This window comes from Euprymna scolopes, chromosome 38, assembly GCF_053919585.1.
Source record: "Euprymna scolopes isolate OS-2025 chromosome 38, ASM5391958v1, whole genome shotgun sequence".
NCBI classification, from domain to species: domain Eukaryota; kingdom Metazoa; phylum Mollusca; class Cephalopoda; order Sepiida; family Sepiolidae; genus Euprymna; species Euprymna scolopes.
This window is the reverse complement of record NC_136519.1, coordinates 32244876-32269233: the sequence shown is the minus strand read 5'-3', so window position 1 is coordinate 32269233 and position 24358 is coordinate 32244876. Positions and strand designations below refer to the sequence as shown.

The 24358-nt window shown below is 42.8% G+C and overlaps 1 long non-coding RNA gene across 1 annotated transcript in view; it reads left to right on the top strand.

The window, feature by feature from the left end:
- The first annotated feature begins 921 nt into the window (after positions 1-921).
- Positions 922-24358, top strand: part of LOC145263119 (uncharacterized) — a 28277-nt gene continuing 4840 nt past the window's right edge. Inside the window, exons 1-2 of the long non-coding RNA XR_013864479.1 lie at positions 922-1604; positions 20875-21113. This is a non-coding gene — a long non-coding RNA (uncharacterized LOC145263119). The remainder of the gene's footprint in view (positions 1605-20874; positions 21114-24358) is intronic.

The following is a 24358-nucleotide window of genomic DNA, read 5'->3' as shown; positions in this document are numbered from 1 at the left end:
TATGTAATTCTTGGAATGATGTTCTGTAAGGAGTACGTACATCATTAGGTGTGTCAGAAATTTCGTGAAAAATATTGAATAATTCCACCCCGTCTTTCCAAGCTTATAACTCCTCGAAAAATGTAATTCAAGCCCTAATTTTTTTTTCAATTAAAGGAGCAAAGATCAAGGTTTCATTATAAAAAAAAAAAAAGAAAAAGAAACAAACAACGTGTTTTTAAAAAAAAAAAAAGTTTTAAACTTCGGACTTTACAGGTAAATTTCTAAAAAACACTACCTATTTGTTTTAAATTTGAATATATTATTTATTGATTTTTTATCTTCAATTTGTGATATGTAACACTTTGGTGAGTAAATTAATTATTTACTTTTTCATAGACATTTCAAAATGGGGGGGGGGCGTGAATTTAAAAATAAAAAAAACGTTTGTCTAAAATATTATATTCAGTTTATTGGAAAGAGCATAACATTTCACATTGACCCTGAAAATATCGTAAAAATAAAATCAATAGAAAAATTTTGATAGATTTTTAAAGTTTAAAATTTGAAAAATACTGAACTCGTAAAATTCAATTAATTTCATTACTGTTTTTTTTTTAAATCAAAAAAAAAAAATTTATTAGTTTTAAAACAACTTTATTAGTTTATTTCGAAAGTATAATCCATAAAGAAAATAAACAACCCACTTTTAAAAGAGAAATTACGAATTGTTTATATTTTATTCGCAGTTTCGTGTTAGGGGTGTCAAAAATTCCTACAAAAATTCTGATACACATACTTGTACAGCATACAGACTTTTCCGCATTTTCTTTAGTTTTTATTGCCCCAAATTGTCAACTTGAATAAGCAACAAATTATCAAATGTTTGTTAAAAAGAAAAGGGAAAATCTGCGCAATATAAAATTAGATTTATAGGTTTTTTTTTGTTTTTTTTTCACTAGTTCTCACACAAGCCATGATCTAAGATTTCTCTCTGCCAACAACCTGTGGTGTTCCCTAGAGTCTAGGTGACAACAAGTCTCCACAAATTTCCAGTACTCTCCACCTCTTTCGATAGCCTTTGCAAATGGATTTGCGTTATCGCAACAGCCGTTTACCATTAATTTTTCCCCTGGCAACGACCATTGGTCCTCACTGGAATTTGGGTGACAATAAGCCTCCCTAAGATCTCAGTCTTTTATGCACTCATCCATTTGAGGCCTGGTTAACGCTTTCTCTCATCGGTCTTTCCATCCTCGATGTCTTTTCACGACTATTTGGTGTGGTGCCAGTTGATACTGATATTACAATTATTATTATTATTATTAATAGTAGTAGCAGTGGTGGTAGTAGTAGTATGATAAGAAGAATACACTTTTTTTATTGGGAGAAATATATTTTTTCCTTTGCTTAATTTTTGTTGAATTCGCAAACCTTGGAAATTCCGTCTGATAATATGCCATTTTTAAAGAATGGACTACTTTTATCAATTTTCTTTGTCTGTTTAATTCATTCTGCTTGTCAATCAAATTTCGACAACATCCCTTTGATCCAATCATTAAGAGCTGCTGAGACACAAGACTTTTGGGGGAGAAGAACCTCGTCATAAGATATGGACATTCCAGGTAGGATTTTTTTTTTTTTTTTTTTTTGCATCTGATAAAAAAAAAGGTTGAAGGGCGATGCTTAAAAGGTGCAGGCAGCAATCGGGGTTGCAAAAAAAGAAATCATCCTTAAGCGACCCGCCCAACGGGGTCTGGTAACAGAACCATCTAAAATTCCGGAGTAGAAGACTAACGGTCTGGTCTCTATGATAACATAGTACAGACTGAGAACAGATAGAGAGAGACCAATCCTGAATATATAGGTTGTAATCACCTCCCACCCCCTCCTACTCAATCCTGACTATAAATATCAGAAGTAGATAGACATTCAAGTTGGTCACAATATCCCCCGTCGCTGAGCTTGCTAAATGTAAGTAACATTCATCCAACTTTTTTTTTCCACACACTCCCAACAAGAAAAAAAAAAATTCAAAAGGTTAAAAAAAATCATTAAACTGAAGCTCAGAAAAAAAATAAAATAAAAATGTCCAATCCACTGTTTATAAGGAACATGGTATCCTCCTTGTCCCTTACAACATGCTATTGCTGATTACAATTTTAGGCAGGTAGCAGGCTTGGTCTTCCTCTACATTGTTTTTGTGGTGCACACAGGGCAGTACCATTTCCGGCTTCTTGGGGGTGCCTCATCGATGCCAACACATTGGAAATGATACCATTCATCACATGAGTCGCATTCAATCATGTCCTTATCTAATTGAGGAGTATTGCATATTGGACACACACACAGGGTCTTCTAGAATGGAAGATAAACACGATGGCTCTCCGTCCCTATCAACAACTGGCTCATTCACTGTATGGGAGACAAGGATGGTATGCGGCTCCCCGACAGCCCAATCATTCCCCCCTTTAGCTCCTTAGGAAACTTCCATAAACAGAATCTTGGCCATTAAACGAGCTCCACCTGAAGTATTCACAGAAAAGTCACAGGAATAAGCGTTTCCTAACTCCTCCAAGAGGGAAGCAGTCCTGGAAATAAACTCGCCAAAATTCGAGTAGGAGATCTCCTTCCTTGGTGTATAATCAAATATGTCTTGGAATATTTGATCAATGATCTCATCGATATTTAAGTATTCCTTTTTCAGTAAAGCAAGGGCACGTTGATAATTTGCATCTGTGCAGCTCAGATGGTTGATTAGCCTCAAGGCTCTGTCCATAAGGGAACATTTTAAGAAATTTAAACGTTAGCATCATTAGCCATACCAACCACACAGTTTTCAAATCTTGACAAAAAATTCTGGAAACTCATCTCAGCCATCTCAGAACCACCGTGGGTCCGCATGTGGGCCAGTGATCTGTATCTGTGGAGTTTTAACTACAAAAGAAGCTGAACTTCTTCCTGATGTCGAATGACGAGTTGTATCCATGAAAGAACTGGCAGTAGGTGCAGCCAAGTAATCATCCAATTCACCCAACTCTATAATGTATTCCATGAGTTGTGATGCCCAACTAACTTCTGTTTCCAGTACATCCGTCTCTGGAATTTGAGCTAATTCCAGCTCCGTGATGCATACTTCCATTTCATGAATATACTCCAAAATATCTTTGTGGAAGATGACATAAGCGTGTGGGGTCACTCTATCTCCATGACACAGCTTCAACCGTTCCTCAACCTTTATCTTCAGTACAGTTGTCCGTTGAAGGATCCGTTCCCTGGAAACTTCCATGCTGAATAACGAGTTGATCAATTATGTCACAGGTCAGCGAAAAAGGATAATTCTTAAAAATTCATTTTTGCAATTTAATTAAAAAAAAAAGGGGGTTGAAGGGTGATGCTTAAAGGTGCAGGTAGCATCGGGGTTGCAAAAAAGAAATCCTCCTTAAGCGACCCGCCCAATGGGTCTGGTAACAGAACTATCTAAAATTCCAGAGTAGAAGACTAACGGTCTGGTCTCTATGATAACACAGTACAGACTGAGTTTATTTAGCCCGTCGGCCCCGGCCTGGACATTATCTACTACCAAGGCCTCATTTGGGGTCCAACGCAGCTTAGGCAGTAGGGCCAGTAGGGGGAAGTGGGGTGTGCAGGGGTCTGTGCTAAGCTAGGCTAGACTTGCATGAAAACAAGTACTTTATTAGTTTATTCCTACACTGGAATCACTATCATACTAAAACGCCTTCATTCTTACCATGGACCTATTTAAAATCAGTATAACTCCCCAACTTACGGGATGGCAGGCGACATGCATTCTGTTGAAAAAGACAAACATATTTACAAAAAACAAAACAAAATTAATATTTACAAAACAAAGGTATTTTTTTATATATATATATATATATATATATATATATATATATATATATATATATATATATATAATGGGGGTGAGATGAAGGGGAGGGGGCAAAACTAGCAAACACTTAAAAAGAAAGAAAAAAAAAACAATTAAACAAAATGCCTATGGGGGCGGGTTAGTAAGGGGCCCCTCCCTACCTACTCGCTAATCATCAAATGGAACGCCCACTGTCTTCCAGTCCCCTCAAAGCAAGCAGGTCGTTCCCTAATGGGGAGTGGAAGACCTAAGGGACAGCACTTCTGCAAAAATAACATAGGGTTGTGGTCGTCAGGGATGGATGGTGTCTTCCAAGATATAATACATAAGGGGTTAAAATAGACCGGGGACAAAACAAATAGGTGGACTGGGCATCTTCGGAAGCTCTCCTAGTGCCGATGAAAAATAAAGAGTCGGGAACAGGATCAACACTCATTCTTACCCTAGTCTAGGCCCTAATAAAGAATTTGTTTTCTACTCTGGGTAGTTACTCTGCCTAACTACTCTCTACCCGAAGAACTTTTGTCCGTCAAGGGGCTGGGTTCTGAAAAAATAGGGACTCCAGCACCATCCAACCAATGACTACTAGGGTGGGAAAACGAACTCGAACCTAGCGCCTCGTCGGATGCACTAACTAGTGTTGTGTACCCATCTCCTATCAAAGTCTATGCGGTGCAATCTTTCCCAATCACATCTGATCTTTATTTTAAGTTGATGCTTAAAATAAACAACCAGATCGTGATCCGAAACAGATTGCCCCTCATAGACAATGCCCAGACGTGAAATCCATGTCACTAACCTAGCTACAGCTAGGACCGCTAGAAACACCAACCGTTTCTCCCCACCAAACGGGGGGTCCACATTGTCGACTACGTACGCTAAATCAAGTGGCATCGACCGCTTGGGGTCGATGCGAGCCGTTACCTCTCCGACACTCCCAGAGACTCTGAACTCCGCTGCAATGAAAGAACGCATGTTCTCTCATCTCCTCCTCCTCTTCATCATTGCAGCGTGGGCAGGGAGGATAATAATATTCTCTATCCCTGCAGTCCCTGGCTTGTTTGCGAAAGAGTGGCAGCGCATCCTGGACTAGCCTCCATGTGATGGAAAATTCTGAATTGTTGATATGGCTACTGGCTGGCGCCCAACTCCACAGCGAGAGAACTTCCCCCCTCGACAGATGTAGCCGCTCCACCAGTGGATCGTTTGTCGTTCCCAACACTAAATCCTCATATAGCCTCCTCCTAGACCACGCAAGGTCACTGGACCCCAGCAATGCTCTAAGGCCGGCTCGGCATTTGGTGAGGAAACCTGATTCCCCCGCCGGTCTTCTGCAACCTTCAGTGGCAGGGGCGGATATGAGCCGTGGAAAGGTTGGTACCCAGTGTGTTTCCTCTAACAGTGTCCGACTCAGGAACGCCAATCTTTCGGTGTGCTTATGACTCCGCACATCAGGCATTCCTAAGCCTCCCTCGCCAAGTTTCTGTGTACAGACCTGTCTACGGACATACGGCTTTTCTCCCTTCTACAGAAGTTTAAACAGGAGGTGCTCTAAAGCCTTACAGCGGTCCACAAGCAGGGGAAGAACAAACAAGCGGTAAAGACTCAGCGGAAACACATAAGTAGCACATGCCTCCGCACGATCCTTCAAGGACAATTTCCTCTGAATCCAAGTCCCTACCGACGACTCGACCTTTGTCTGTACCTCTGACCAATTCTTGTCCAGCGGGATGGCAGGCGACATGCATTCTGTTGAAAAAGACAAACATATTTACAAAAAACAAAACAAAATTAATGTTTACAAAACAAAGGTATTTTTTTTATATATATATATAATGGGGGTGAGATGAAGGGGAGGGGGCAAAACTAGCAAACACCTAAAAAGAAAGAAAAAATAAAACAATTAAACAAAATGCCTATGGGGGCGGGTTAGTAAGGGGTCCCTCCCTACCTACTCGCTAATCATCAAATGGAACGCCCACTGTCTTCCAGTCCCCTCAAAGGAGGCGTGAAAACAAGCAGGTCGTTCCCTAATGGGGAGTGGAGGACCTAAGGGACAGCACTTCTGCAAAAATAACATAGGGTTGGGGTCGTCAGGGATGGATGGTGTCTTCCAAGATATAATGCGTAAGGGGTTAAAATTGGCCAGGGACAAAACAAATAGGTGGACTGGGCATCTTCGGAAGCTCTCCTAGTGCCGATGAAAAATAAAGAGTCGGGAACAGGATCAACACTCATTCTTACACTAGTCTAGGCCCTAATAAAGAATTTGTTTTCCACTCTGGGTGGTTACTCTGCCTAACTACTCTCTACCCGAGGGACTTTTGTTCGTCAAGCGTTCTGAAAAAATAGGGACTCCAGCACCATCCAACCAATGACTACTAGGGCGGGAAAACAAACTCAAACCTAGCGCCTCGTCGGATGTACAAACTAGTGTTGTGTAACTATCTCCAATCAAAGTCTATGTGGTGCAATCTTTCCCAATCACATCTGATCTTTATTTTAAGTTGATGCTTAAAATAAACAACCAGATCGTGATCCGAAACAGATTACCCCTCATAGACAATGCCCAGAGGTGAAACCCATGTCACTAACCTAGCTACAGCTAGGACCGCTAGAAACACCGACCGTTTCTCCCCATCAAACAGCGGGTCCACATTGTCAACTACGTACGCTAAATCAAGTGGCATCGACCGCTTGGGGTCGATGCGAGCCGTTACCCCTCCGACACTCTCAGAGACTCTGAACTCCGCTGCAATGAAAGAACGCATGTTCTCTCATCTCCTCCTCCTCTTCATCATTGCAGCGTGGGCAGGGGGGATAATAATATTCTCTATCCCTGCAGTCCCTGGCTTGTCTGCGAAAGAGTGGCAGCGCGTCCTGGACTAGCCTCCATGTGATGGAAAATTCTGAATTGTTGATATGGCTACTGGCTGGCGCCCAACTCCACACCGAGAGAACTTCCCCCCTCGACAGATGTAGCTGCTCCACCAGTGGATCGTTTGTGGTTCCCACCACTAAATCCTCATATAGCCTCCTCCTAGACCACGCAAGGTCACTGGACCCCAGCAATGCTTTAAGGGCGGCTTGGCATTTGGTGAGGAAACCTGATTCCCCCGCCGGTCTTCTGCACTCTTCAGAGGATATGAGCCGTGGAAAGGTTTGCTCCATGGTTGGTACCCAGTGTGTTTCCTCTAACAGTGTCTGACTCAGGAATGCCAATCTTTCGGTGTGCTTATGACTCCGCAAGTCAGCATTCCTAAGCCTCCCTCGCCAAGTTTCTGTGTACAGACCTACGGACATACGGCTTTTCTCCCTTCTACAGAAGTTTAAACAGGAGGTGCTCTAAAGCCTTACAGCGGTCCACAGGCAGGGGAAGAACAAACAAGCGGTAAAGACTCAGCGGAAACACATAAGTAGCACATGCCCCCGCACGACCCTTCAAGGACAATTTCCTCTAAATCCAAGTCCCTACCGATGACTCGACCTTTGTCTGTACCTCCGACCAATTCTTGTCCAGCTGGAGTCCAGGTCCAAACCACACTCTGAGGATCTTAACTGGGCCATCTGTCCAGTCGAATGCACCTGGAAGCGAGTTTACCCCAGTCCAGGCGCCCAACCGCAGGCCAACGGACTTGTTGCGATTGACTACGGCCCCTGTGACAACTTCATACTCAGCGATAGCCTCCATCACCGCTCTAATATCGCTTCAGCATGCAACGAAAACGGTGACATCATCAGCATACGCAGGTAGAGCTATGCCACGCAGGACTGGTCTCGTCACCTCGTCCCTTAATTTGTGAAGGAAGGGCTCCAACGCCAGGACATATAACAGAGGCAACAGCGGACAACCCTGGCGCACCGACCGAGAGACCCCAAAGGGCTCCAACAACCTACCATTTACTTGCACCACTACTATGGGATCACGATACAGAACGGAGACCCACTTGTGGAAGTCCGGACCAAAGCCGGTGGTCTCTATAACAGATTCCGAGAAACCATGGTCGACCCTATCGAACGCCTTGAACTAATCTAAATTGATCAGTGCGGCTTCTGTGTCGGTTTTTAAACCCTCTATGATCGTGCACACCACGTGCAATGTGTTTGAAATTGATCAACCCTTCACAGCGTAGTTCTGATTCGGCTCGACCAGGTCACCGATAACAACCTGCAGTCGGTTTGCAAGAACGCGGGACAAAATCTTCAACTCTGTGTTTAGCAGAGTGATGGGCCTATAGTCATCTAGATTCCCCCCACCATACCATTCTCACTTCTTCAGAAGCGTGACCACTCCTTTGGTAACCTGCCCAGGGATCGAGCCCTGTGCAAACCAGTGGTTAAACACACCCTTCAGAAGGGGCACAAACATGGGCAACAACCTCAAGAACAGTTTGTAGGGCAGACCATCGAGTCCTGGAGATTTGTTATAGCCAACCTGCTTCAACGCAGTAATGACCTCACGCTCCATAACCATCCCCTCGCAGCTAGCCACTCGGGCCGCAGTAAGGCGGGGCAAGCCAGCTAAATAGCTGCCAAACTCCTGGCCGCAGAGTCTGGGTAGTTGGGTGAAGCGCTCCTCCAAATGTTGTCGAAGCCCGTTGCAAATCTCTTGTGCCGATATGAGTGCGCCCTTCCAGGTTTTTCACCTCCCGAAAGTACTCGTCTGAGCCACGTCTTAGGGCGGCCCCACGCTCCACAGCGTCAAAGTGCCTAATGGTAGCCTTAAGTCTAACCCACCAGCTACTCCCAGTAACCGCCCCCACTAACTCCCGCTGAATTAGTGTTGTCAGCTGCTGCTGGAAGTCTTCCAACTCCAACAAGGAGGCGTTCAACTTCCAGTAGCCAGCCAACCTAGGCCTATTACCTAACTTCAAATGGGCCATAACTAGTTTGTGGTCCGAATGACCTAGCCAGTGGAATGTGGAACAAGATAAGAAATCTATGTCGCCTCTTCTAACTAACATCCTATCCAAGTAGGTACTTGGACAGGAGGCCATATGATTTTGCCACGTCCACACCTCCCTCCCTGGGTGATCCAGACGGAATCTGTCGATAAGATCGCATGAGGCCATCAGGTCAGACAGGCTGCTTTCACACCTCTCCCACCCTCTAGCCCCCTGACCTTATCTAATTTGGGGTCTAGGATGGCATTCCAGTCCCCCATTAACAATACCCACTCCGGACCTGAAGAGAGAAACATCTCCACCCGCCAAAAAAAGGAAACCCTCCCACTGCAGATGTTATGTGCATAAACTGGCATGATCCGGAACTCGCCGCTTTTAATAGCAACATCGACCATGACCAACCTCCCACGAGCGTCCGTGTGGACAACGGTAACCATCGCAGACAGGGTGCGACTCACTAGAACAGAAACCCCCATAGCTACAGAGATTGCCATATGCTGAGTAAACGTCAAAGTCGTTTGCCAGCACACAGCAATCCCCAGTCCCAACAAAGTGGGTCTCCTGCAGCACAGCTACGTCTACCTCAAAGGCCACAAGATCTCTCAGCTCGCGAGCAGCCTTGCTTCGGGATCTCATGCCCCTCGCATTAAAACTAGCTAGGTTCAAACCCGTTGCCATTATTCCCTAACTAGTAGTATTCGTCACAGATGGGTCTGAAATCTTCGGGAGTAAGTCCATCGAAGGTCTGACCAAGACTGCCCATGAGCAGGTCGGACATAAGCCGTCCGTCTTGTGCCAGGCATCCCGACGTTCAAGGGGAACATCACTTTTAATGCCCTATAAAAGGATGGGTGAACGTAAATGGGGACCCTCCCTTCACATTTTTGGGCAATTTGCCCAAGCGATAGGTACTCCCCGCCAATTATACGCAATCCCTTGAAGACAGTTTTTCCAGCCTCCAACATCCTCTACAAGGCCTTTGCTCTCCCTCCCCTATTTGGTCTCACGAATGTAATGAGCTGTGCGGCATCACTGAAGTTCCAGGGATCGGCGACCTCCTTCCCGTCAACCTTTGAGAGGTTGATGAGGCTCTTTCTGCCGTCACTTCACGTTTTTCTTGTTTTTTTCCTCTCTGGGGGCCGCCTCTTGCTTGTATTGCTTCTTCTCTGCCATCTCTGCTTCTATCACTGGTGCTTCTGTAACCGGAGCTTCACCTTGCTCCTTTATTTCGAGGGTGTTGAATAGGGGAGGGGTGGGCTGAGCTTCCTCGTGGGGGATCTGGGTTGGAGGCTCAGTTTCTTCGTCTTGGTGTTCTTTCCATTCTCTTTTTCCTGCCTGTTTGGTCTTGCCCCTCTCCTCCTCTCCTTCAGACTCGGAGGAGCTCACATCGAGTTTCCGCTTGGCCGTCACTGCCGCTCCTCTCAGTGTTGCCTGGGGAGCCAGCCCTTCCTGTCTTTTTGCCTTTTTTGAGGCAACCTGGCTCCAGGTGACGGCTTCGCATTCTTCGGTCTCTTTATTCTCCTCCATTTCCTCTGCTGGCTTCCTCGTTGCTTCCTCTGCCTTCTCGGGCACCTGTTTCTGGGGGCAAAATTTGGCTACATGCCCCGGTTTGTGGCATTGCCAGCAGTGCGGCCTTCTCCCCTTGACTATCACCAGCATTTGCCAGCCCTCGCATATCAGCTGGGAAGAGATCTCATTGAATCCCTTCTTATCCACTCTCATAGGGATCTTGTAGTCGCCAGTTCGTATATTTCAGGGCCCCATCACTGGCTCTACCCCCTATACCTCACCAAACTGAGACATTGTCACTCCCAGCTGGTCCCCATCTATGAAATACGGCATGCCCATCACCGTGACCATAGTTCTCCATTTCGATTGGTACTCCGGTTTCATCCTTTTCTTCCATGTGAGGTCCCCTTTTGCTATTCTTTCCGCTTCCTCCTTTGTTGATAAAAGGAGATCCCACATGGCATAACTGCGCTGGACTATATACTGGGCAGGGACCTTCAATTCGCCCAGTACTTCTAACATCTTCTCTTTGGGGATCCCGGTGAGACCCCTTCCTTTTACTTCAAGGTTTACCAGGGAAACCAATCTCAGCTGAATCTCCTCCAGTCTCCCTGGCAACACTTTTAGGGCGTTTCCCTCCACGTAGTCATTGAATTTGTTATTGAAAAGATCCCGATAGTACTTCAGGGTTTTTTTCTGACCTTCCTTGAGGCCCCATGTTGTTGTAGTCTTTTCAGGTTCTTTGGGCGTGCCGGCTGCTGGCTGGCTGTCACTTCTCGGCTTCTGCCCCGGTGGTATTGGGAATGAGTCACTCGCTGTGAGGGCTGGCCAATCGACCGCACTGACTGGCGTCACTTCCATTGATCCCCCACTCCTGGGGAGCACCCATCCACAACAATTACTTCAAGGGATTTCGTCTTCCTCAGTCCCTCTGCTGCCGGTTTATGAGGGCTATTCATTTCAGATTGCAACTGCATTAGTGGTGGTGTTGACGCGGCTTCTTCCTCATTGCGGGCCCACCAACGTTTGACCGGTCTTCTTCCTTGTCCTTCTATACTCTTCGTCAATGCTCTCGGCGTCTGGAGTGGTTTCCAGCAGTTGTTTCCATGCCTCAACTGTCTGCTCCTTGGTTGTGGCCACTACTGTTGCCGACGTCCTCCAGGGTGTCACTCCTTCTATACTTGCAAATGAGAAGGGTTCCGTCATTAGCTCTTGCGTTGCTTCCACCACAACCACTATCTCTGTACTGCCAGTATACTCGCTCGAACCACTAGGGGTGGCGACCCCCGAGACCATACCCGCCTTGGGGGTGCCTTTTAGGATGGCATCCCCCGAAACCGATCTCGACCTCGAACTGGGGTTGCCTTTTAGGGAGGCAACCTCTGCAGCCGTCACCCTACCGACTGCAACCGAACCTGGGGTAGTGACCCCCGAACATGCACCAACCAAACTCACGGACGGGGCGGCGACCCCAGTATCCCTTTTCAAAGTGGCATCCCCAAAACCCTTCACGATCGCTACACCAGGGGCGTCCCCCATGGTGAAGAGGCAGAGGCCTGCCCCCCTAAGTGTTGGCCCAGTGCCCTTTCCCAACCCGCCGATCTGGAAACCAGGGGGACCTTCGCCTAAAAAGGCACGTCGGTTTTCTCTAGCTCTGCCGGCTGTTTAAGTTGGGTCCAGACATTGGACTATCTGCAAAGAATGGAAAACAACAATTAGTAAAAACAACAACAAACCCAATTGGGTACAAGTAAACAAAAACAATGCTTAAGGGACCACTCACCCAAAGAAGGGGTCGGTTCCTATAGCCAAACAAGAAAAGCCCTTAAATGGCCAACGAGTGGTCAAGTGGGTCCGATTTTTTTCAAATTTGTAGCAAATTAGAAAAATGCCGGGAAATAATTCACAACGTGCGGTTAGACATGGTCTGAATGTCTTTCCACAGTAGAGACTGAGAACAGATAGAGAGACCAACCCTGAATATATAGGTTGTAATCACCTCCCACCCCTCCTACTCAATCCTGACTATAAATATCAGAAGTAGATAGACATTCAAGTTGGTCACAATATCCCCCGTCGCTGAGCCTGCTAAATGTAAGTAACATTCATCAAACTCATTTTTTTCTACACATCTTATCAATTCTTGTCGATATTTTCTCTCCCCTCTTTTTTTTTATCTCTTTCTTTTTTTATCTCTATTTTTTTTGGGGGGGGGGCTTCTCTTTTAAGAGCGCACATTTTTTTTTGTCTTTACGTGTGATGTTCTTCTACGTGTCAGAGTTTCCCTTGCCACCAAGGCCAACAGAGTCTAGATCATTTGTTGAAGTATCCTGTTCTCTCTTAAATGAGGTGTGTCTCTGATCCTGTGGTATACTAAGAGGTCCACACTTCAAGGTTTTACCATCTTGCCGATAGGGCTGCTAAGTATTATTATTATTATTATTATTATTATTATTATTATTATTATTATTATTTTTTGCAAGCCAGGGTGCTCTTCCTCTGGCTCTTCAAATCCTACTTTCCGAGTTCTGAGTCACATCATCCTGCTGTGGGAATGAGGTAAATAACGTTACCCTTTTCCGTGACGAAACAAATAAAATCTTTTACGAGAGAATCCATATCAACAAGAATGTTTCCGATTGTGATTTATAGAACAAACTGGAAATCATCGAACATTCTATTAGTAAAAACATGAATTGAAATAACTTTTTCCCGTTTAGAGTGTGGCGACGATGTTTACACTCCAGCGTCAAAAATTAATTATGCTTGAACTCGTTTCTGCGCAAGTTTCTCTGCGCATACACTCACCTGAATTAATAAAAACAAATAAAAACATAGACCAATCAGATGCATTTCTTAGAATTAAAAAAAAAATGCCGTTTTCAATCCAACTTGGATTTATAAAATCCCATATTTTTCTTCAATTAACAGTTGAGCCGAAATCCACGGCAGATCTAAGATTGACGTCGCCTCAGCCTCATTCTGCCCTTCTGTCGCGTCTCGGAGCTGCTTGCTGTGACCTCAGCTCATGCATACACGGTCATAAACATCCGCACGTAGATATTAACGAAAACACAGACACACAGCTCGTTAAGCCTTAAACGTATGATCATCAAAAACTGTATAAACTTATTAATTAAAAAAAATGCCCAACCTTTCTCATCGAACCTTCTTTCTACTATGAAAACAAATGGATATTGATTCTTATTAGTAACTTTTAATGAAATATAATGTAGGAATTATTTTATGTCCAGATGGGAATTTTAACTAATCTGTTGAAGGCAAGAAATGAGACAATCACAAAACAAAAAACCCTACCTGTAAAATTCAAGACAAACATTATTGGTACACAGGATATTATTGCAAAATAGTGCACCCATCTTGCGTCTGTATAATTAAGAGGGAAGGACTTCACTCATAAGGGAAAGACAACAAGACACAGTAGTTAGCCTCGATAAGCAACGTACATGTGTACCTTTATTGGGTCCGCCATGACAGTGTCTTTTTCTCTCTCCTTCCTGGAGAGCTCGGGTTAAGGGTACATAACTCAGTGTTACGTTTACATGTTATTTTTATTTATTTATTTTTATTTTTATTTCTTTTTTATTTAAAGTCTTTTTTTTTTTATTATTATCATTATTATTATTACCACTATTATTATTATCATCCAAGCTGGAAGTCCTTAAATCTAGATGGTAATCGTCTGTTACGGATAGGTCTAGCCCTAGCTTCAGATCTTTCATTCTGCCCTGTATCTGTCATTTTCAGGGGTTCATTCTTTATTTGAGTACCTGGTGTGGAAGGTGGGGTTGGTGTTATTTGTATTTGAGGGTGTTGTTGGCTGTCTGGGCGTACCGGGTTTGAGTTTGTAGGTGACTGTGGGGAATGAATCCTGATTCTGTTTGGTAGGTCATCTGTTAGGGTGTCATCATGAGCCAGGTTGCGGCTATCCGTGCTTATTTTGCGAAGGTAACGGCAGTTTCGGAGTGTGGTTCTTCTGCTACCATCAACTAATACACGGTATTGTCTGTGGGGGAGAGTTTCAACAATCGTGCCGGTGTTATCCCAGCGCAGTGGTTTGTGTCCATGTTGGTTTTGAATAGACACATGTTCCCCAATTCTTAGTGGGTTGAGTTGTTGCCTGTTTTCAGTGTGTTTCATGTTGTTGAGGAAACGCTGGTTAATGGCCCTCTCGCGCATGTCGGCGAGTTCCAACCATTCACGGCAAAATCTTTGGGGGTTTGGTAAGTGGTCATTCAGGGGACGAGCGAATAGAAGTTCTGATGGTGACGCACCTATGTCAGGTGGTGGTGTGTTGCGATGGAGTAGCAGTGCTTTTGCCACTTCATCCGTATCCAGTGAACCATTGGGGCTAACATTTGTTGTTAATATCCTCTTCATATGCTTGACAGCTGCCTCAACTCTGCCATTGCTTTGTGGATAATATGCCGACGAGACTCGGAGGGATATGCCCCATGTTTTGAGAAATGTCCTCCACTCATCAGAGTTGTATGGGGGTCCCGCCATGTTGAAAATATCTGTTACTGTCGACTGGAAAGGGTATTCTGGGTGGACAGGCTCCATTGCAGGTTCTTTATGGTTTGATGGGGCAATTTCGTTACAGCGCTTGCACTGATTGTGCTTTTCCTGCAATTGTGCTCTCATACCAGGCCAAAAAAAACGTTGTCTGGCATTGCTGCTCATACTGTTGACCCCCTGGTGGCCAACATGGAGTTGGTCGATGAGTTCGCGACGTAGGTTTTTTGGAATTAATATGCGGCCTTCCTTGAATACTAGAGACTGAACTGTGTATAGGTCGCTTCGCATATTCCAAAACTCTTTAATATTTGGCTGTAGAAGATCCTTGTGTTCAGGGAATCCTTGTTCTATTGTTTCCACGAGGTTCATGTATTGGTGATCCATCGCGGCTTCTTGCTGTATGCGCACCATCTTGATAGGAGATGTTTCTTGGTTGTATCGGGATTCTATTCCAGCTTGCAACGCTTCTTCCATGCTATCCAATTCCGCTGCGGCGACCTTGGTGGTATGTGTAGGGATACGGGACATGGCATTTGCTCCACCATTGGCATCGCCTGGTATTGATATGGTCCTGAACTGGTACATCAGGGTCTGCTCTCTGATATCTAAGATCCTGGGATTTTTTATTTCATCCAAGCTACGATCATTTAATATCGGCACAAGGGGTTTGTGATCAATAGCAAGTATCAGGTGGGGGCAGCCTAAAACAAACATTTTGCAGCTTTCCAATTCAAACTTTATAGCTAAAGCTTCCCCTTCAATTGGTGCATACCGGTTCTCAGCAGGTCTAGTGAATCGGGAGCCAGCATATACAACTTTCCAATGTCCTGGCCCACAACGGTGGTCCATTGTGGACGGGCATGCACAATGTTTTTGGAGTAGGGTAAATCCTATTCCTGTTCAACTCCAGTCTGTAGTCAGACATGTTGGGCGATTTATTTTGAATGTTCGAACGCCGTCCCGGATGTTTTCTAGGATTGTTTCCTTGGATTTCTGGAAGAGTCGTTCCAATGTATCGTCCTAGTAAAACCTGCTGTTATGTTTCAGTAGTTCTCTGAAGGGTGACATGATGGGTGCTTGGGCAAACGCATATGAAACTTGGTTAATCAAACCAGAGAAGGATCTAACTCCTGTAATGTTTGTCGGTGATGGGAAGTTTCTGATGCCCTCAAGTAATTTTTGAGATGGTTTGTACCCTGTTAAGCTGATGTCGAAGCCAACAAACTCTACATTGTCTTTTGCGAATTGGAATTTTTCTGGGTTAAATACTATTCTATTTTCAGCACATAGTATGATGTATCTAACGGTGTGCCAAAAGGATAGTGCCATATCATCATCCCACAAGATAGAGTCGTCCACACAGCGAGCAACACGAAGGAAACCTTCTATAATGGTGTCGAATCTCTTTGTGTAACCATCATTGGACGCTTGGAAACCTTAGGGGGCTCGCAAATACCTGTATCTGCCCCATTCTGTTATGAAAGTGGTGGCATCCCGTGCCTTTACAGCCAGAGGAACACTGTGATATCCGTTCCAGGCATCCAGAATAGCTTTCTTTTTTCCTGGGGGTATCGTATTGACAAGATTGAATGGGGAGGGGGTGTGGTGTGTTTCTCGTCTTGTCATTGCATTTAAATTTTGGAGGTCGACCGTTCTACGTGGGCTGCCATCTTTTTTGGGCACGGTGATCATTCTCGAACACCATGTCGTTGGTGTCCCTGCTGGCACTGGTTCAATGATGTTCAGTGCTACATCTGCATCAAGCTGGGATTTGACAGCTTCTTTCCAGTGGTGAGGGACAGGGATTGGTTTGTGAACAGCCTTAGGTTGGTGGTTGTCGAGGAATGTGATAGTAAGCGGTTCTCTGGTCATGGTCTGCAATTTCTGGTGTGTACATGTATTAAATGCACTGCTGGCAAAATAGCATTTGATCCAGCTCTCTATCTCTCCTCGATATTCCGGTGTGGCAGGAAACGGGAGCTTGTCTGGCAGTGGTGGGCATGGTGATCTGTATGGGCATCCACATGGGGCTAACATTCGGTCAGTTGGTTTGTGGTCCATCTTCGTTGTAGCTACCAGACTATTAATTTGTGCTGGAAAGTCGTCGTTGATAATTTTGAGGTTTTTCAGGGCCGTTTGTGATATATACAGGCCCTTAACCCTTGGGCTGATGTATATCACCTCCGAACATGTTGCCTTACCGAGTGACATCGTGGCAATTAAGGCCCCTTTAATGGGCAGGTTGTCATCATTAACGGCACGTAACCGATGTCTGGTGAGCAGCAGATGTTCAGAAGTGCACCCCAGATTGTTCAATAAGTCCACACCAGCTGTACTTGTCTGAGCTCCTGTGTCTGCCAAAGCGAGCAATTGGACGGGTTGGTGTTTCATATTTATATGTCTGAATCGTCCGAGATGTTGGTGGGCCTTTGTATCTAATGTGATAGTAACATTGAAAAATGGAGGTGGCTCTGGTCGGCTTGGTGTGAACTTGTTGTTGGTCCATGACCCATGCGGGATCCCCTCTTCTTCCTCTAGTCATTTAGGTTGCACAGTCATTGTCGATATGAACGAAGAATCTTCATCTTGGCTGTCATTTGGGTAGTCTACCATTATGGCATTTGACGATGCTGTGCCATGGCATGTGGTTGAGAAGTGGTTCTCTTTGCCACATTTGTGGCATGATTTGCCCCAAGCGGGGCATTGTCTTCGTCCTTTTGGGTGTGCCTTGTGTCCACAACCTTTGCATTTGCCATTATCATTTTTGGTCCTGTCTGGTGGTGGAAACTTTCTTGATGACGCAGATTTAAATTGGGCCACTTGTGTGATCTCTGCTGGTCGGACGTGATTTGATGCTCTGGCGGTAGATTCTAGAGTCAAGAGACGTCTAGTTAAGTCATTTAGAGTTGGCAGGGACGTAATCTCTGCTAACATTTTGCTCTGGTTGGAGGTGTCCCGTAATCCGTCAAAGATTTGAGATTTGATCATATCTTCGGAAAATGACATTGTACATTGCTGGTTGCCACAATTGAAAGTGCAGAGCATCGCTTGTGATTTCAACCGGGAAATAAAGGATGTGATAGTCTCCCCATCACTTTGCCTCATTACAAAGAACTGCTGACGGTATACCTCGGGATGGACGGTTTTCACGGCAACGGATTTAATAGATTCCAGCAGCTGCTCCTCTGTAGCATTATGCAGGGCATCCGGACCAATAAAATTGAATAACATCTCATTGACAGATGAATTGCATGCAGATCGTAACTCATTCCGGATTTCTGTGGGGTCGTTAAGTTGTGTCATCTCCTTATAACAAAGCCATGCATCCTTAAAAATGATCCATTTATTGTCTGACGAGTCAGGTTCTATTACTGGTCGCTCGGGCTTCACCCGTGAATGGCGCGACAATGGGGTGGGGGCGTGTTGCCCGGTGGGCAGAAGGCGTGCCATGAGGTTCATCATCTGTTCTTGCATGGTGAGTTGTTGTTGTTGTTGCATTTGTAACATGAAAAAAATTGGGTCGATTTCGGCATGTTTTGGTGAAGCTTCGTTTGGGTTAGACATATTTGTGTTTAACTAGAGTGTCAAAAAGTATTGAATATGTATACTGACTGGATATTAAAAACAAAACAAACAAAGAAACGAAAAAAGTTTACCATGTGGTGAGGGTGCGTCCTTCATCGTTCATACGTATTTTCATGTTTTATTTTTAGGATGGGTCGTTGTATTTTTCCTTTGTTTCGTTTTGTTTTTTATCCGACTCCTGACACCATGTATAATTAAGAGGGAAGGACTTCACTCATAAGGGAAAGACAACAAGACACAGTAGTTAGCCTCGATAAGCGACGTACATGTGTACCTTTATTGGGTCCGCCATGACAGTGTCTTTTTCTCTCTCCTTCCTGGAGAGCTCGGGTTAAGGGTACATAACTCAGTGTTATGTTTACAGCGTCCAACATGGTGGAGCTGGTAGGTTGCTTCAACGAAGCGATAGTTTTAGTCCTTTTACAATCCGCGTGTTGTCGTTGTCTGTTGCAGGCAAGGATGAATTTATTCGTGTTCTATTTGACCTCATAGCTCTAAAAAAAAAAAATTGGTAGCAACGCAAACAGGCTGCATACTGAAGATGGAAAGTTTACAATGATAAGAAAGGTCCGTAATGCGGTTGTAGACATTCTGTCTTATAAGTAAGCCTAATTCGTAGGCTTTTACAAATATGCTCTATACTTCATCTACGGCTGAGATCTGAAGCATAGCGCCCAAGTCTCCTTCCTAGAAGACATAATAAAAATGAGTCCTTTCTCATTCGGTGATCTGTAACGAACTAAAAAAAAAAACTGAAAAGGAAATAGAAATTGGCGCCAAAGGCACGTGACATGTCTGATTAGATTCGACCAATCAAATCGATCGATACAATGGCAGTTAGGGCCTGTATTATGACTGTATAATTTCTTACAATGATTTGTATAAATGAGCGGAGAAGTTTTGATTACGATTCTTTCGAAACTCTGTAATTCATGGCCCTTAAATTATCGATTCTGACTTCTTCGATAACTCGGCTAAAGAATCCCCCTTGTTTTACAAAACTCTAAAAATATTGAAATTCTACGGAGTGGCCCACTTAAAAGTAGCCCTGAAAAAATGTAGTAGAGAGAAGGAACATGCTTTCATTGTTTAAATTACATTAATAGTGTAGAAGCGCCAATTTTTTAAAAGGTTTATCGACGGCAAGCTTGTTCATTTTCTGGAAAGTCTGGGCCTGCAGAAGATCAAGTGTAATATAAACAGACATCTCCCTGCTCAACTCCCTGCAAATTTGGCTCTAAATAATAGCCCTTACGACAAAGTGGCACTGTGCCTTTTTCGGGTGAAATGAACAAATAAATAAATAATAATGTTCTCGGGTCAAAATTTAAAGGTTTATTTTAATTCGTGATATTACTGCGAGTTCGTTACAAGAAATATTTTCGTGTTATTTAAAAGAAAAAAACGGTACTTGTACAGTTTAATCAAGACATTAAAAAATGAAAATATCGAAAAAATGTTATATTGTACGCATCCGTTTTAGACCGAAGTTCTCTGAAAAAAAAAATTCACTTAATTTTATCGAGTAGTTCTTTTTTTTTTTTTTTTTTTTTTTTTACGGCGGGAAAACACGTTTTTATGACAGCGCGCTCAAGGTAGCCATATTTGGATTTTTAGAATACGCCACAGAGAGATAACTCGGCCTAAAGCCCCCCCCCCTCCTCATGTTAAATGATAGCTTTTCTTCCTGAAAATCAAACATGGCTACGTGGTGGACCTGTGTCATAATAATTTGTTTTTTCGCCGTAAACAAAGACAAACAAAAAAAAAATACTCGTTTAAATTAAGTGAATTTTTTTTTTGGGGGGGGGGATTTCATTCCATAACCGATACGGGGTTTATATTACTGTACACATAGATTCGAAAAAGTTGTCAAAAAAAACAAATATATAACAAATAAATGTTATCAAAGGCAAGATAAGTTACTTTTCTACCAAACTGGATATATTTTTCGTGTTTTTAGTCAATGTAACATGTTTATTCAGCCAGAAAAACATACAGTGTTTACCGATGTATTCGAAAATTCAAGATGGCGCCAGACTCTCTCTTTAACACGGTAAGTTTGGAAAAAGGTGTAATAAATAATAGACTAGACAAAATACTATTAAAAACCCACCGAATATATGTCAACCTATGTCAGGTAACATATATTAAGCGAGTTTCTAACAGTATTTTGTCTAGTTTTATACTTATAGCACCTTTTCCCAAACTTACCGTGTTAACGAGAGAGTCGGGCGCCATTTTGAATTTTCAAATACATCGGTAAGCACAGTATGTTTTTCGAGCTGAATAAACATGTTACATTAAATAAAAATACAAAAAATTATCCAGTTAGGTAGAAAAGTAACTTATCTTGCCTTTAATAACATTTATTTATTATATATTTGTTTTTTGACAACTTTTCCGAATCTATGTGTACAGTAATACAAACCCAACAAATGTTTTTTTTTTATATAATTTCAGCATATTCGATAAAACGTACGAATCAAACCAATTTCCCTTGGAAAAAACTATCTCGGACAGCAGCGAGGCCGCCGCGGCGGCCTCGACAGCAGTGGACGTTACGTCACGTTATTTGGTTCTTGTGCATCCACACTCGAGAATCAAAACAAGGTTTCTATCGTTTTCTTCTGTTCGGCGTTGACAAAATGGCGCGCATTTTCTATTCACTTTTGCCGTGAAAGAAATCCAAACGAGAACATGTAAGTTTTTATTATTACTATTTCATTTGAATTATATGTGCCTTTAAGATTTTTATGAAACACGTGTTACATGTTCATGTTTCCCTGCCATTTGTTGGCAGTTCACAATTTCATGTATGTACATGCCTCTCTCTCAAGTTATGAAAATATATATATGGCAATTAAGCTACACAGCCTTAGCTTAAGCCTAACGAATTCTCACGAGACTGAAACGCGGAATATTCTATGTAGCTTAATTGCCATATATATATATATATATATATATATATATATATATATATATATATATATATATATATATATATATATATATATATATATATACTTCGGAATAGTTTTTATTTAACAATCAGTGGTTATGTACACGTGAGATTGTTGGTTTACAAAATATTACTGGCAGTAATATTCTATAAGTTATCCCATCTAAACAAGAATTGCTCGATATGCAAGACAGAGCAAATAAATTCAATTGTAATTCAATGAATTTCAAAAAACTCTCATTGAAATGAAATGAATTGGTTGAGTTTCATATAAATAATTTTTATTATTATTATACTAGAATAATAAAAATTTTTTGATATGAAACTCAACCAATTCATTTCATTTCAATGAGAGTTTTTTGAAATTCATTGAATTACAATTTAATATATATATATATATATTCATAACTTACTACCTAGCTCTACCTATGTATCGAGCACTGTTGAATTAAATATTAAAAAATTTACGCATAAAATTATATTTTTGTATATTAATTTATGTGATTAAATGAAGTAATCATCAAAACCCGCACACACACACGCGCGCACACACGCACAGATATATATATATATATATATATATATATATATATATATATATATATATATACATATAATTACTTCATTTACTCACATAAAATTAATATACGAAAGTATAGATTTATGCGTAAACTTTAAGTATTTACTTCAAAAGTGCTCAATACGTAGGTAGAGCTAGTTAGTAATTTATAAAATATATATGGCGATTAAGCTACACTGAATATTCGGCGTTTCATCCACTATAGGATTCGTCAGGCTTAATTTATAAAATATATATGGCGATTAAGCTACACTGAATATTCGGCGTTTCATCCACTATAGGATTCGTCAGGCTTAATTTATAAAATATATATGGCGATTAAGCTACACTGAATATTCAGTGTAGCTTAATCGCCATATACATTTTATAAATTACTATATATATATATATATATATATATATATAGTTCAAAAGTTCGTGTGGCAGACCATCGAGTCCCGGCGATCTGTCACAGCTGACCAGCTTTAGCACAGTAAAAACCTCCCGCTCCGTCACCTGGCCCTCACAACTAGCCGCTCTAGCCACCTCGAGGTGGGGAGAGTCAGCCAAATAGTTGCTAAACTCAAGGACTGGAAGATCGGGCTGCTTCGTAAAACGCTCTTCGAAATGTTCTCGAAACCCCTCGCAGATCTCCCAAGTTGATTCCAGGGTGTGTCCATCCGGATGTCTTACCTTTGCAATGTACTTGTTCGAGCTATGCCTAAAAATTTCATGATGCGTATCAGTGTTGGAGTTGACTGCTTCATTGCCTATCTTTCTAAGCCTAGCTCTGACTACTTGACCTTCATAACGCTCATTATTCTCACGCAGAAGGTTCTGCTTAGCTAGTTCCTGACTAACCCCATCACCCACCCCTGTAGCCCGGGGTAGTTTCTGCTCTAGCTTCTTCTTCGTCTTGGCCTTATCTAGTGCGAGGCACTGGGCATACTTGATGGAGAAGGTTCTAATTTTGGTTTTTACACCTATCCACCACTTACTCCCAGTAACCGCCCCCACTAGTGCTTTTTGAATTAATTCTATTAGCTTCTCTTGGAAGTCTTGTATCTCCAGAAGGGAGGTGTTTAATTTCCAGTGAGCCACTAACTTAGGCCTATTTCCTAGCTTCAGCCGGGCCATAACTAGTTTATGGTCCGTCTGGCCTAGCCAAGTGAACGTGGGACAAGATAAGAAGTCTACTTCGCCTCTCCTAACTAACATCTTGTCCAAGTAAATGTTTGGATAGGAGGAAACACTATTGGTCCACGTCCACATTTGTCCTGGATGCTCGACCCGAAACCTGTCGACCAAACCGCATCTAGCCATCAGACCAGCCAGGCTGGACTCGCACCTCTCTGACCCTCTAGCTTTGCCTCCTACCTTATCTATCTCGGGGTCTAAGATGGGATTCCAATCCCCAATTAGCATTACCCGCTTCTGACAATCTATAAACGCGTCGAGCTGACTGAAGAATGAGACCCTCTCACGAGCAGTACTGGGTGCATGAACCGCAATCACCCGAAACACAGAATATTTTACGGCAACATCTGCTACGACCAGCCTACCCTCTGCATCCCTATGGACAACATCGACTGTCGCAGACAGGGTATGTTTAACTAGCAAGGAGACTCCTTTCCCCTGCAGGCTGCCATATACTGAGAAAACCTCAAAATCTCAGGCCAGCACCTGACAGTCCACAGAAGAAATGAAATGCGTCTCCTGAATCATAGCCACATCCACTCCCAGGGACAAGAAGTCGTGCTGAAGGCGAGCCGCCTGGCCCGATGATCTCAAGTCCCTCACATTCAGACTAGCCAAATTTAAAGCCATTGTACCTACCTTAAGGTGTGTTACACTCAGCTCCGAAGTCAGCTGGGGAAAGGACACCGACGTTGTATGCAAGGTGGTCAGGTTTTTCAAGTCCTGACCTTCTCTCGCAATGATTCCGACGTCCAAAGGGTAAGTCAATTTAAGGGCCCTATAGAGTGACGGATAAACCAACATAGCTACACTGAATATTCCGCGTTTCATCCACTCTAGGACTCTTCAGGATTATGCACGAATTTTGTGGTTGTCTGTCGTTTTTATATACGCATCTTCTATTGAGATTTTAGTTAGCCAATCAGCTTTCTAGTATCCACCGCGCCCTTCCCATCAGCCAATGAACATGCACTTACCAGAAAAAGGCCTATTTGACCTCTAGTTAACCTGTTCCTTTATGTGTGCTCTATTTAGCCTGGATATCTAGTTTCTTGACCGGTTTTAAATCTAGGTTAGGGTTTTTTTTTTTAGTTTATATATATATATATATATATATATGTGATAGTTTATGTATATTCATGTTTATTTAATTTATTTATTTGTTTATTTTCTATTATTTTTGTTAGTTTTAAAATTATTTTGTATCGCTATCCTAGAGTAAATTTTAT